General features: G+C 36.2%; 1 pseudogene; it reads left to right on the top strand.

The window, feature by feature from the left end:
- Window positions 1-478: 478 nt before the first annotated feature.
- Window positions 479-8,995, top strand: LOC111545424 (annotated as a pseudogene).
- Window positions 8,996-15,090: the final 6,095 nt, after the last annotated feature.

The following is a 15,090-nucleotide window of genomic DNA, read 5'->3' as shown; positions in this document are numbered from 1 at the left end:
CATGCTACATGACTCAGTTACAGTAAATACCATTATCCATATTCTGATTTCTCCTTGCCTACATATTGGACTTAGTTTAACACTTTGCCATGCATACTTTAGACTGGAACCTTAAAGATGTTTTATTCATTAATTCAACATTTATTAATTTTCTTCTTTGTGCTAGGCTTTTTACTACATGCTTGGGATTCAGTTTATAAATGCATCCCTCAACCTCTTACACATTTGGCCCTCTTGCGTCACTCTGTTTCTTCATACCTGTCTGTTTTGTGGTCTTTCCCCACTAATTGTGGTACTTGCTATATGCATCTCTCTTTCCTTTCTTGTTACAACAATTTGTTCTTCCGTTTGTCATCTTGGATCTAGCAAGAAATATAACTCATAGATACATTAAGGGGATAATTGTCCCATGAATATGTCTGTTGACTTTCACTGGCCATTTTTGAAAGTGCAATAAAAATTTTACTGGTTTTCTATTATGACTGCCCTCACTCTGATTACCGCCCAAGCTTGCGAAGAAAACCTGACAAATCAGGTAATTTCTCCTTCAATTCAGTAGAGGAAATAGAATTAAGCCAATTTACCTATTGCTTAATCGGTTCATTGTTCCATGAGGACTTTACCAGTTTCTTGGGCTTGCTCTAACAAATTACCAAAAACTTACTGACTTAAAATAATACACTTCTGTTCCTTTACAGTCCTGGAGGCCAGAAATCTGAAATTAGTTCCACTGGAACAAAATCAAGGTGTCAGCTGGGTCATGGTTTGCTTGTAGGGGAGAATCACTTCCTGGCCTATTCCAGCATTTGGAGGTTACTGGAATTTCTAGGCTTGTGGCTCCATCACTCCCATCTCAAGAGTAACATCTGTAAATCTCTCTCTACTCCATCTGCATATCACTTCTCCTGTCTGTCTATATGACCTCTCCTCCTGCCACTCTCTTATAAGGACATTTGCAATAACATTTAAGACCCACCTGAATAATCCACTGCAATCACTCCACCTCAAGATCCTTAATTTAATCACATCTGTGAAGATGCTTTTTCCTTATAAAATAACAGATACAGGTCCCTGGAATTTAAGACACAGATATCTTTGTGTGATCACTATTCAGCCTGCTACAATGATAAATACAAATCAGTACATGAACCTGAATTAGACTTGCACAGCAGAATCGTATTGTCATCTTCATCATCTAGAGGGTCGTTCTCAGGTATTCACCAGAATCCCTTAGGGTATTTGTTAAAAATACGAAATTAATAACATCAATCCTAAAATTCTGATTAAGTTGATTTTGTTTTCGATACAAGATTATAGAAACTTAAGAAGCAAATCTGAGTTCTTTGATCTAGGTGGTCTTTAGGAAAATACCTTGGAAAATAATGACCTGAAGTACTTTGCTTTGTACTATATAAAAAAGGACTTCCTATAATAAGCTTTTGTTTTAGAATTTAAAGTGAGACAAACCAGATAAATCAGATTGTTTTCTCAGTGACTTACAGGAAGTTCTGTAATTCATCAATGAAGAGTAATAATGTGATAGTTATCTCTGTGTCACAACTATGTCAGGCACTCATGTATCAAGGAGTCAAAGGAATATTCTGCCTTTGCTTTGGGGGAGCTGTTAAAATGGGTGATCTGTGTCAAATTTCCCAAAGAATAAATCGGACTGAGGCAGAGTTATCTAATATTATTTCCTACCAAATCTCTTAAATCAAGTCTCAGAATCTTACTATTGACAGAGTGTATCCTGGTCCTTTTCTCCTTTCCTCCTTTCTTTATTTCTTCTCCTTATCTTAGGTACAGGTGGTTGAATTAAAGACAGTCTTCATGTTGTACTTTATTACCATTGGTCTGTACATGTACTTGTATTCCTATCTATCTGTCTATATATTTATACACATATATATGCACACACGTGTGTATATATATATATATATATATATATATGCATACGCACACATGCACACACATTACTTTTTTGGCATATCACACTCATGTTTCCCTCCTTGTTCCTTAAGAAAACATTCTCTTTTTTTTTTTTTTTGAGACAGAGTCCCGATGTGTCGCCCAGGCTGGAGTGCAGAGTGGTACAGTCTCAACTCACTGCAACCTCCACTTCCTGGGTTCAAGCGATTCTCCTACCTTAGCCTCCCAAGCACCTGGGACCACAGGCATGTGCCACCACGCCCAGCTAATTTTTGTGTTTTTAGTAGAGACAGGGTTTCACCATGTTGGTCAGGATGGTCTTGATCTCTTGACCTCATGATCCGCCTGCCTCAGCCTTCCAAAGTTCTGGGATTACAGGTGTGAGCCACCGTGCCCGGCTTAAGAAAACATTATTGTTTGTGTGTTTAATGTTTATATTTTATCTGTTCCTGTAAAAGGTATATTTTGCATTGTATGGCTGCCTGTATCATTTTTTAATAAATTCAAAGGATTTCTTTAATTTGAATTTTAACATGACAATAAAAGGATCAGTTAATGACTCAAATTGTAGTAGAGGTTCAGATTAAATGTTCAGATTTAATTGAACAATTCAGATTAATAAGATATATGGTAACATACTAGTGATATAATGATGTAATTTTGGTAATAATGCTAAGTGTTTGCAATAAGGGAATTTGGAAAAATGGTTAAGAGAGGAATGTCTCTTCTTGTGTTATTCTACTGGTTCTCCTGTTCTACATTCCATTTGGTCTATGTCTCAGGCTGATATGTGTTATATAACTTACATAAATCCTGTAAATCTATACTTGGAATTTCTCAAGTGAGAACTTTTAAGTTTAGTGTCTTCATCCATTATTGAAAGGACATTTGCTGTTTGGAAGTCACTCTGCCACTGTGTATCATGAATGACAGAGGAGGTGTCATCTGGGCTCTAACAGCATAGATTTTGCTATTTAGCTAAATGCTTACCTATGTTTGAGGATACAAACATCACAGTGTAGTATTTTCCCCTAATAGACCACAAATGTGTTGGAAAATACCTAGTTCCAAATAAATGGACTTTTTTGAGATCCCCCCAATTAGATATGAGATCCATTACGATTGACTTAGTCAAGACGAATGTTTGGCAAAGCACAGTTTGAAGGCCACCTGCATCAGAATCACTTAGTATTCTTTTTTTTAAATCAGTTTCCAGAATACAATCTAAAACTACAACACAGAAATATTTTGGATGTGATCTGGGAAGATGCAGTTTTAATAAGCTCCCCAGCTTATTCTGGTGCATAATAGAAATGGAGGAGCATTTAGATAAACATAATGAAATGACCTGGAAAGTACTTCACATTTTGGATAAAGATATATAAATTGGTTATCAGCTGATAATTTTAAATAATATATTAAGTACAATGAGTTCAATGAAAAACAGCATTATCTCTGACAGAATCATAATCATCAAAAGATGCTCAGCCAATGGTGTTCAATGTTCTATGTCTAGCAAGTGTATACATAAGGTCACTGTATGCGGCAGACAAATTTTAATTTAAAGATATGTAAAGAACAGGTCAAGTTTTGGAAATCAGATGACAAGTGAGACTTCAATTTTTATATGTTTTAATTAAAATGTTTTTGACGTTGTTAAATAAAAATAATACATTTATAAGTTTTGAGAATTCAACTTGTTTAAAAAGCTAAACATAATGAGAGAAAAATGTCTCATACCTTCAAATATTTTGTTCCAAATGTAACCACGAATAAGTTTCTTGATTCAATTTAGGGAAATAAGTTGTATATTCGTGTACATATGTTTATTTGTGTGTATGTGTCAAAACAGAATACAAATATATATATATACACACACACACACACATACATATAGATGTGTATACATACACACATTTATGTATATATGTATATATATTCACAAGCATATATATGTGTGTGAATATATATACTTATATATTATGCTTTTTAAACTAGCTTTACTGTGGAATAGTTTACATATCATAAACCTCTTTATTCTAAGTATATAATAAATGATTTTAGTAATGATTTAGTCCAGTTTTAAAAATATTTTCATCAGCCTGAAATATTCTCATTCCCATTTTCATGTAAACACCACACTCTACCACGGCCCTTGGAAACCACTGATGTACATTCTGTCTCTATAAATTTTTCTTTTCTAGACTTTCTATATAAACAGAATCATACAATTTGTTTTGTATCTAGCTTCTTTCACTTAAAATGATGTTTTTCATATTTACCCAAGTAGTAGCATACATTAGCAGCTCATTCATAATCCCAGCACTTTGGGAGGCTGAGGTAGGCTGATCACAAGGTCAAGAGATTAAGACCATCCTGGCTAACACAGTGAAACCCTGTTTCTACCAAAAATACAAAAGATTAGCCAGGCGTGGTGGTGGGAGCCTGTAGTCCCAGCTGCTTGGGAGGAGAGGCAGGAGAATGGTATGAACCTGGGAGGCAGAGCTTGCAGTGAGCCAAGATCGTGCCACTACACTCCAGCCTGGGTGACAGAGCAAGATTCCATCTCAAAAAAAAAAAAAAAAAAAAAAAAATTGAATAGTATTCCATTGTATGCAAATACAACATTTCATTTATGTATTCACAAGGTGATAATATGAGTTATTCTCACTTTTTTGCTATTATTTGTAATGCTGCTATGAGTGATAGTATACATGTTTTTGTATAGACATATGTGTTCATTTCTCTTTGTTAATATTTATAGTCTAGATTTATACAGAAAAATATTTAAAGACTAACATTGAATATATTTGTTTTTACATTAGTAGGTACATATTTTAGGAGCTAATATGTACCAGGCATTGTCTTAGGTCCTTAAATAAAGAAATAAAGAAAAAGACAAAATTTCCCCTCATAAATCTTTGTTTTATTGTGTGGAAGACTAATAATGAATACAAGATAAAAATGTATTATACTGTATTTTAAAAAATTATTATTGGTCCAGAATTCTGATTGGTGAAAGAAGAGATTGCATTTAATTTTTCATATAATATATGAATATAAGAGTTTTTGGCTAATTACTTAATATACTTTATTCCCCAGATGATTCAAATTGGCATAATGTACCTAATATATTAAATACACAGGGTTTGACGAGGTGAAAAAATAAAAAAAATGAAAATGAAAACATATTGCTAAATTTGGAGGCAGAAGATAAAGTATAAAGGAATGTTCATGTATAACGTATTTCAAATTTACTTTAAAACTTTCTGAAAGCAGATTCAGCTATTTACTTATTTTTAGCTATTTTTAAACTAAAGCTCATTTTAATTATGATCACACAACATAAACATCACCTTGAGAATACTTGGTTTTCTGTATATTTTAGAATTTTCAACCTGCCCAGTGAATTTCTTCATTTCCAGCCACCACCAACTTCCAGAGGGAGATATGAGAATTTCTATTTGAAATAAGAAAATGAATTTTTTGCAAATATTTTTATTTGCAAACCAGAACAAAAGTTTTAGCACAATATTTAAAACAACTTCTGGTAATGTTTACTCATTTCCCTATTTAAAAATAATGCTTTTTTGAGGGGCAGATCAAGATGGCCAAATAGAAGTTTCCACTGATTGTTCCCCCAACAGGAACACCAAATTTAACAACTATCAACACAAAGGAAATACCATCATAGGAACCAAAAACCAGGTGAGTACTCACAGTAACTCGTTTTGACTTCATATCACTGAAAGAGGCTCTGAAGAGGGTGGAAAAGACAGACTTGAATTACACCACTATTCCCCAATCCCTTGACAGCAAAGGCACGGCACAGAGAATCTCTGTGTTTGGGGAAGAGAAAGTGCAGCGACTGGGAGACTTTGCAATTGAACTCAGTGTTGCCCTGTCACAGCAGGAAGCAAAACTGGACTGAACTCAGTAGATACCCACCCATGGGGGGAGAATTTAGATTAGCCCTAACCAGAAAGGAATTGCCCATCTCAGCAGTCTACACTTGCTTTGGCAAGCCTTGCCATAGTGGGCTAATGTGCTCAGAAGCCTTAAATAAACTTGAAAAGCAGTCTAGGACACAACACAACTTATAGATGAGTCCCAGTACTGTGCTAAGCTTGGAGACAGTGACTTCAGGGCCATGTGACCTACTAAGACACCAGCTGGGGTGACTAAGGGAGTACTTTTGCCACCTCTCCGTGATCACCAACCAGCACAGCTCAACTTCTAAAGACACCCTTTTCTTTCTCTTGAGGAGAGTGAAACCGACCCAATAGTCCCAATAGGTTTTTTTTTTTTTTTTTTCCTTAATAAATGGAAACTGACCCTTCTGGTCCTAATGCTTGAAACTTAAATTTGTTTTATCTTAGTTTTTTCCTCAGGAAATGAACTTAAGGTCTTAAAAAAAGTATCAAAGATCTGCAACTCACCAGATCACCACAGGCACCACATTTGACAATGTGATGCCAAATCTCTCAATCGTCATGATTGCTTCCTTGCCCCTCACTAGTTCCCATTTACTTATACATTGTTACATTTTTTTTCCTGCTATATAAACTCCTAGTTTTAGTTGGTCAGAGAGATAGATTTGAGACTGACCTCCCATCTCCTTGACTGCAGCACCTGAATAAAGCCTTCTTCCTTGGCAATACTCATCACATCAGTGATTGGCTTTTTGTGTGGTGAGTAGCAGGACTTAGACCAAACCCCTGGTGTTTTGATAACAAAAGAATGGGACAAAGAAAAGAGGACTTTGTCTTGCATTTTGGATACCAGCTGAGCCACAGTAGGATAGGGCACTGGGCAGGGTTGTGAGGCCCCCATTTCATGCCCTAGATCCCGGATGACATATCTAGACATGCCCTGAGTCAGAATAGAATTTGCTGCTTTGAAGGGAAGGACCTAGTCCTGGCAGCATTTAATCACCTGCTGACTAAAGAGCCCTTGGGTCCAAAGTGCACACTAGTGGTAGCTTGGCAGGGATCCCTGTGAGCCTGTGACAGTGCTAGCCAGGAGGTAAGGTTCTTCTGCCTGTGCAAAGAAGAGCGAAGAGTGGGAAGGACTTTGTCTTGTGGTTTGAGTGACAGATCACTGCATTGGAATACAGAATGAGGTAGATTCCTATAGTTTTTTACTCTAATCCGTGGGTCCCAGCCAGCATAGCTAGACCAGTCCAGTGCCTAAGGGAACATGCTACCCTGAACAGAAGGACACAAGACTGGCTGTCTTCAACACCAGCTGATAGTACAGCCTTAGGGCTTGGAGCAAACATAGGTGGTAGCCAGGTAGTGGTGAGATTAGGCCTTGGATAAGACCCAGTGCTCTACTGACTTCAGGTCTAACCCAGTACAATCCCAATGGTTGTGGTCACAGTGATGCTTATGTGATCCCTTCCCCAGCTCTAGGTGGCTCAGGATAGAGAGGCAGACTCTGTTCTTTGGGAGAAAGTAAAGAAAGGGAACAAGAGTCTCTGCCTGGTAATCCAGAGAATTCTTCTAGATCTTATCCAAGACCATTGTGAAAGGAAAATAAATCTTGAGGCCCCCAAATCACTAAGCTAAAGGGAAAAGTTAAGCCAAGCTATGAACTACTTAGGGCCAACCTGCCTTCCATTTTGTTCAAAGTCACCCCTCTGCTCACTGAGATAAATGCATATCTGATTGCCTCCTTTGGAGAGGCTAATCAGAATCCCAAAGAAATGCAACCATTTGTCTCTTATTTACCTATGACCTGGCAGCCACCTCCCTGCTTTGAGTAGCCCTGTCTTTGCTTCTAGTCATCCCCCCACTTTCCAGACCAAACCCGTGTTCATCTTACATATGTTGATTGATGTCTCATGTCTCCCTAAAGCGTATAAAACTAAACTATGCCCTGATCACCTTGGGCACATGTTGTCGGAACCACCTGAGGCTGTGTCGTGGGCGTGTATCCTCAACCTTGGCGAAATAAACGTTCTAAATTAACTGAGACCGGTTTCAGATTTTCGGGGTTCACACCACCAAGTCAACACTTTTATAAATCTTCAAGAACCAAAGTGTTACTGGGTTGGGGGTGACCCCTAATGCAGATATGGCTTAGATCACAATACTCATCTTCTTTTGAATACCTGGAAAGCCATCTTGTGAAGGACATGATACCTAATTCTTCAATGCACAAATAAAGACAAATATCCACAAGCATCGGTTCATCCAGACACACATGACTGCACCAAAGAGAATGTAAGGTACCAGACACCAATTCTGGAGAAACAGAGGTATGCAACCTTTCAGAAAGAGAATTCAAAATAGCTGTTTAGAAGAAATTCAAAGAAATTCAAGAAAACACAGAGAATAATTTCAGAATTCTTTCAGGTAAATCTAACACGAAGATTGAAATCATTAAAAATAATCGAGCAGAAATTCTGGAGTAAAAAAATGTAATTGACATACTAAATAATGTGTCAGAGTCTCTTAACAGCAGAATTGATCAAGCAGAAGAAAGGATTAGTCAACTTCAAGACAGGCTATTTGAAAATATGTAATCAGAGGAGATAAACAAAAAGAATAAAAAATCATAAAGTAGCCCTTTTCACAAGACGGCGCCAAAAGCAAAGAAGGAAGCTCCTGCCCCTCCTAAAGCCAAAGCCAAAGCCAAAGCCAAAGCGAAGGCTTAGGCCAAGAAGGCAGTGTTGAAAGCTTTCCGCAGCCACAAAAAAAAAAAGAAGATCCGCACGTCACCCACCTTCCGGCGGCCCAAGACACTGCGACTCCGGAGGCAGCCCAAATATCCTCGGAAGAGCGCCCCCAGGAGAAACAAGCTTGACCACTATGCTGTCATCAAGTTTCCGCTGACCACTGAGTCTGCCATGAAGAAGACAGAAGAGAATAACACATTTGTGTTCATTGTGGATGTTAAAGCCAACAAGCACCAGATTAAACAGGCTGTGAAGAAGCTCTATGACATTGATGTGACCAAGGTCAACACCCTGATTCAGCCTGATGGAGAGAAAAAGGCATATGTTCAATTGGCTCCTGATTACGATGCTTTGGATGTTGCCAATGAAATTGGGATCATCTAAACTGAGTTCAGCTGCCTAATTCTAAATATATATATATATTTTTTTTTTCAACAACAAAAAAAAACATCGTAAAGTATGCCTACAAGATCTAGAAATAGCCTCAAAGGGTCAAATCTAAGTTATTGGCATTAAAGAGGAGGTAGAGAAAAAGTGGTAGAAATTTTATTGCTAAGAGTACTAACAGAGAAGTTGCCAAACCTAGAGAAGATATCAACATCCAAGTACAAGAAGGTTATAGAACACCAAGCAGATTTAACCTAAACAAGATTACCTCAAGACATTTAATAATCAGACTTCTTCAAAATCCTAAAAGCAGGAATATAGCAAAAAGAAATAATATACAATAGAGCCCCAATACATCTGACAGCAGTCAGTGGAAAGCTTAAAGGGAAGGAGAGAGTGGCATGACATATTTTAAGTGCAGAAGAAAAAAAGTACCCTAGAATAGTACATTTGGTAAAAATATCCTTCAAACATAAAAAGAGAAAGAAAGACTTTCCCAGAAAAACATAAGCTGAGGAATTTCATCAACACCAGATCGAACCTACAATAAATGCTAAAGGGAGTTCTTTGATCAGAAAGAAAAGGATGTTAATAAGATACAAGAAACTTTGTCTGTAGGTACAAAACTCGCTGGTTATAGTAAGTACATAGGAAAACACAGAATATTATGATACTGTAATTATAATGGTGTAAACTACTGTTAAGTAGGAAAATGAAAAGATGAACCTATAAAAAATAATAACTATAACAACTTTGCAAGGTACAGACAGAATAGAAACTACAAAAAGTTAAAAAGTGTGGGAAGGAAGTTAAAGTATAGAATTTTTATTAGTTTTCTTTTTGCTACTTTGTTCATGCAAGCAGTGTAAAGTTGTCACCAGTTTACAATAATGGGTTATATGAGAGTATTTGCAAGTCTCATGAAAAGATACAATGGATACACACACAAAAAAATAACAAGCAAGAAATTAAGGCATACCACCAGAGACAATTATCTTCAATAAAAGGAAGACAGGAGGGAAGGAAGCAAGGAAGAGAAGACCAATAAAACAACCAAGAAACAACAAAGTTGTGGGAATAGTTCCTTACTAATCAACAAAAACAAAGAATGTAAATGTACTAAATCCTCCAATAAAAAGACATAGAGTAGCTGAATGAATCCAAAACAAGACCTAATGATTTGCTGTCTACAAGAATCACACTTCATCTATAAAGACATAAATAGTTTAAAAATAAAGTGATGGAAAAAGATATTCCATGCCAATGGAAACCAAAGAACAGTAGACGAAGCTTTACTTATATCAAAAAAGATCTATTTCAAGACAAAATCATAAGAAGAGAAAAGGTCATTATGATAAAGGAGTCAATTAATCCAGAAGATTTAACTATTTAAATTAATCCAGTGTTCACTCAACACTGAAGCACTTTGATGTAAAGCAAATATTAGAGAGAAAGAGAGAGATAGACTCCAATAGAATAATAGCTGGAAATCTCAACCAACCTCAACATACACTTTCAGCACCGGACAGATCTTAACACACACTTTCAGCATTGAACAGATCTTACAGACAAAAAATCAACAAAATGACATTGGACTTAATCTGCACTATAGACCAAATGGACCTAATAGATATTTACAGAATATTTAATCCAACAAATGCAGTATATAAATTTTTCTTTTCAGCACATGGATCATTCTCAAGGATAGACCATATGTTAGGTCACAAAACAAGACTAAAAACATTCAAAAAACTGAAATAATAACAGGAATCTTGTCCTACCACAGCAGAATAAAACTAGATATTAATAGCAAGGGGATTTTTGGAAACTACACAAACATGAAAATTAAGCAATATGCTACTGAATGATCAGAGGGTTAATGAAGTAATTATTTAAAAATTGAAAAATGTCTTGAGACAAATAATAATGGAAATATACAAAAGCTTATGGTATATAGCAAAAGTAGTACTAAGATAGGTTTGTACATAAAAGCTCTGATATCAAGAAAGGAGAAAAACATCTAATAAACAACCTAACAATGCACCATAAAAATTGGAAAAACAAGATCAAATCAAACCCAAAATTAGAGGAAAACTAATAATAAATGTAAAAACAGAAATAAATAAAAATGAAGAAAACAACACAGATGATCAACAGAACAAAAACAATTGTATTTTGAAAACATAAAACAGAATTGAAAAAAGTTTAGCCAGTTTAACTAAGAAGAAAAGAGAGAAGACTAAGATAAATAAAATCAGAGAGACTTTACAAATGATACCACAAAAATTCAATGGTTCATTAGTGTCTACTATAGGAGTAACTATATAGCAATGAATTGAAATATTGAGAACAAATAGATCAATTTCTAGACACATTCAATACACCAAGATTTAACTACGAAAACATCCAAAACCTGAACAAGCCAATAAATGTAAGATGATCAAAGCTGTAATAAAAAAAAAGTCTCACAGCAAAGAAAAGTAGGGGACCCAATGGCTTCATTGCTGAATTTTACCAAATATTAAAAGAAGAGCTAGTATAAATTCTACTCAAACTATTTCAAAAAAATAGAGGCGAGGGAATACTTCCAAATGCATTCTCTAAGGTTGGTGTCACTCTAATATCAAAATCAGACAAAGACACAATACAAAAGAAAAATCAATGGCTGATATATCTGACGTATTTTCATGCAAAAATTCTCAACAAAATACTAGCAAACCAAATTCAACAACACATTAAAAAGTTCATTCATTATGACCAAGTAGAATTTATCCCTGGGATGCAAGGAGAGTTGAACATAGGCAAATCAATAAATGTGATAAATCATATTAAGAAAATGAAGGACAAAACCCATATGATCATTTCAATTGATGCTCAAAAAGCATTTGATAAAATTTAACATTCCTTCATGATCAAAACACTCAAAAAACTGGGTACAAAGGGAATATATCTCAACATAATAAAAGGCATAGACAACAGTTTCACAGCTAGTCTCATTCTGAATGAGGAGAAACTGAAAACCTTTTCTCTAGGATCTGGAACATGATAAAGATGCCCCCCAACACCACTGTTGCTCAACATAGTACTGGAAGTTTGAGAGCAGTCAGACAAGAGAAAGAAATAAAGGGCATCCAAATTGGAAAGAAAGCAGTCAAATTATCCTTGTTTGCAGATAATATAATCTTGTGTTTGAAAAACCTAAAGACTCCAGCCAAAAAAAAAAAAAAAAAAAATTAGAACTAATAAACCAATTTAACCAATTTAGTATAGTTGCAAGACACAAATTCAACGTACAAAAATCAAGCATTTCTCTATTCCAACAGTGAGTAATCAGAAAAAGAAATCAAGAAAAAATCCCATTTACAGTATTTACAAATAACATTCAATACCTATGAATTAACTTAATCAAGAAAGTGAATGATCTGTACAATGAAAAGTATAAAACATTGATGCAAGAAATTGAAGAAGACACAAAAAGTGGAAAAATATTCCATATTCATGGATTGGGAGAATCATTATTGTTAAAATGTCCAGTCTATCCAAAGTAATGTGCAGATTCCATGCCATCTCTATCCAAATACCAATGACATTCTTCACAGAAACAGAAAAAAAAGATTATAAAATTTATATGGAACCCCCAAAGACCCAGAATAACCAAAGCTATCCTGAGCAAAAACAACAAACCTGGAGGAATCATATTACCTGACTATTGTAACCAAAATGCATGGTATTGGCATAAAAAGAGACACATAGACCAGTAGAGCAGAATAGAGAAAGCAAACAAAGGTGTCAAAAACATACTATGAAAAAAAATGGTTTCTTCAACAAATGGTGCTGGGAAAATTGAATATTCATATGCATGAGAATGAAAATATGCGAAAGTCAAATAAAAATGGATTAAATACTGAAATCTAAGACATTATACTATGAAAGTACTAGAAGAATACATTAGGGAAGCTCTCCATGGGATTGGACAGAGATTTCTTGAGTAATACTCCACAAGTACAGGCAACCAAAACAAAAGTGGGCAAATGAAATCACAAGTTAAAAAGCTTCTGCACAGCAAAGAAAACAATTTTAAAAGGAAACAGCCCCGAGTCAGACAAAATAATTTCAACCAACTTATGTGACAAGGGATTAATAACCAGAATATTAAAGGAGCTCAAACAACTCTATAGGAAAGAGAATCTAATCATCCAATTGAAAACTCAGCCAAAGATTTGAATAGACATTTCTCAAAAGAAACATACAAATGGCAAACAGGCATAGGAAAAGGTGCTTAGCATCGCTGATCATTAGACGAATGCAAATAAAAACTACAATATCATCTTACCTCAGTTAAAATTATTTTTATCCAAAACATAGCTATAACAAATGCTGGCAAGGATGCGGAAAAAAAGAGAATCCTTTTATATACTGTTGGTGGGAATGTAAATTAGTACAACTACTATGGAGAACAGTTTGGAGTTTCCTCAAAAAACAAAAAAATATAACTATTGTGTAATTCAGCAATCCCATAGCTAAATGTGTACCCAAAAGAAAGAAAATCAGTGTTTTGAAGAGATATCTGAGCTCCCATGTTATTGCAGCACTATTCACAATAGCCAAGATTTGGAAGAACATAAGTGTCCATCAACAAACAAATGGATTAAGAAAATGTGGTACATATATACAATGGAGTGCTATTCAGCCCTAAAAGGAATTAAATCTTGTTATTGTCCACAAGGTGGATAAAACTGAAGGTAGTTATATTAAGTGAAATAAGCCAGGCGCAGAAAGACAAACTTTGCACATCCTCACTTATTTGTGGCAGCTTAAATTTAAAACAATTGAACTCACAGAGATACAGTAGAAGGATGGTTACCAGAGGCAGGCACAAGTAGTCTGTGTGTGTTGGGGAGTAAGATGATATGGTTAATGGATACAAAAAAATAGCTAGAAAAAATGAATAAGACCTAGTATTTACTAGTGATAGATGCAAGAGGCAGATGTGGGAGGGTCCCCAGAGAATCTCTGACCTGCCCCACAGTGTTTGTATCAGCTGCTTTTGAGCTGATGAGGGAACCTGCCCAGGGCCTTCTCTGGGCATGCCCTCAATGGACTGGGGGCCCACTGCAGACTGGGGAAATGGGGTGGAGCCACCAGGAATTCATGCCTTACAATGTAGGGGAGAAGCCTGACCTCTTCAGCTCATGTGTGATGGTCTAGTATTTAATCTGTGAGATGAGAGCCTGTTGGCAGGACCCTTTATTTTCACTGAGCACTTTCTTTTAATAAATTCCACCCTCCTCACCTTTCAATGTGTCTGCATACCTAATTTTTCCTGGTCGTTAGACAAGAACCTGGATTTTAGCTGAACTAAAGAGCAAAATTCCTGCATCATTTTGGTGGCCCATATGGGGACATGAGGAAAGGTGAGTAAAATGCAGACCAAAAAATCTCTTTCCTGTTTGTTTCTGAGCTTTTTCTTGTCCTCAGAATTCTTCTGAAGGTAGAAGGAACTGCAACCCCCCCACCCCACCACCAGTGTCACTCTTGAGGTTTGGGAATGTCAGCCTTGGTTCCACCTAGTCTTTTCTATAGCATTTTCCTTATTTTGGGGACTGTAATGCCATCTATCTTTTTTTCCCCTAACAGCCGCAGGCACATGCGGGATGAACAGGCAAGCAGTGGTGCCCCATCCCTCTTCCCTCCTGACTGGAGCTGGGACACGTGGTCCAAGGGCCCCACATAGCAGCCGGGCTGGCATTCCCTGCAATATCCATGGTGTCTTCCCCTTGGAGGAGTCCAGCTCTGTGCAAGCCCAGGGAAGAAACAACAATTAAAAGTTTTCCTCCCTGAAGGAAGAACTCATTTGCATAAGAATAAGAAGCTTTTCCTCCAGGCATCTTTCCAGCTGTACTTTAAGCTTTTTTTGTTTTGTTTTGTTTTGTTTTTTTTCTTTTCTTCTCTCCACCCAGTCAGCAGTTAACACAGCCTTGAACTTTAAGCTGCTTTTTCTTTTCTCCATCAGGTCAGCAGTTAACTTTTATACAGAAGGCTTTTTTTTTTTAAGAAGACATTTTACCAGACTAGGACCCCAACTATCACTG

This window comes from Piliocolobus tephrosceles, chromosome 15, assembly GCF_002776525.5.
Source record: "Piliocolobus tephrosceles isolate RC106 chromosome 15, ASM277652v3, whole genome shotgun sequence".
NCBI classification, from domain to species: Eukaryota; Metazoa; Chordata; class Mammalia; order Primates; family Cercopithecidae; genus Piliocolobus; species Piliocolobus tephrosceles.
The sequence above is the reverse complement of the archived record's forward strand: the minus strand, read 5'-3'. Positions and strand labels throughout refer to the sequence as shown.